Below are 468 nucleotides of genomic sequence, written 5' to 3' on the forward strand. Positions count from 1 at the left end.
TCTATGGAGATTAGACTAACGTTGGGCTTGATATGAAAATCATATCATGAACTGATATTCAGTCAGTAATTAACGGGTTTAGGGTTTTATTATACCGACGGAAAGCATATTCTGTCGGTAAGTTTCCGCCCGTACCCGTTTTCTTTGCATTCGGTAAACCTTACCCGATAACTAGCCGAAATCACCGACGGAATTAACCATTCCGTCGGTGATTACCGACGGAATTAATGTTCCGTCGGTAATTACCGACGGAAATATATTTTCGTCGGTAAATCACGTTTTAGGGCACTGATTGTCCCTTTCCTCTTCGCGCGACCTCTTTCTTTCCTCAGCGGCAGCGATATTCCGGCGGCTCTCTCCAGCGATCTCGGCGCCCTTTCCTCCCGTTCACACCGTTCCGGCGATCTCTCAGGTATGCTCTTCTATTCTCCTCTCTCGTTTGCGTTTTCACACGGCCGGCAGCCGCAC

Source organism: Zingiber officinale, chromosome 9A, assembly GCF_018446385.1.
Source record: "Zingiber officinale cultivar Zhangliang chromosome 9A, Zo_v1.1, whole genome shotgun sequence".
NCBI lineage: Eukaryota > Viridiplantae > Streptophyta > Magnoliopsida > Zingiberales > Zingiberaceae > Zingiber > Zingiber officinale.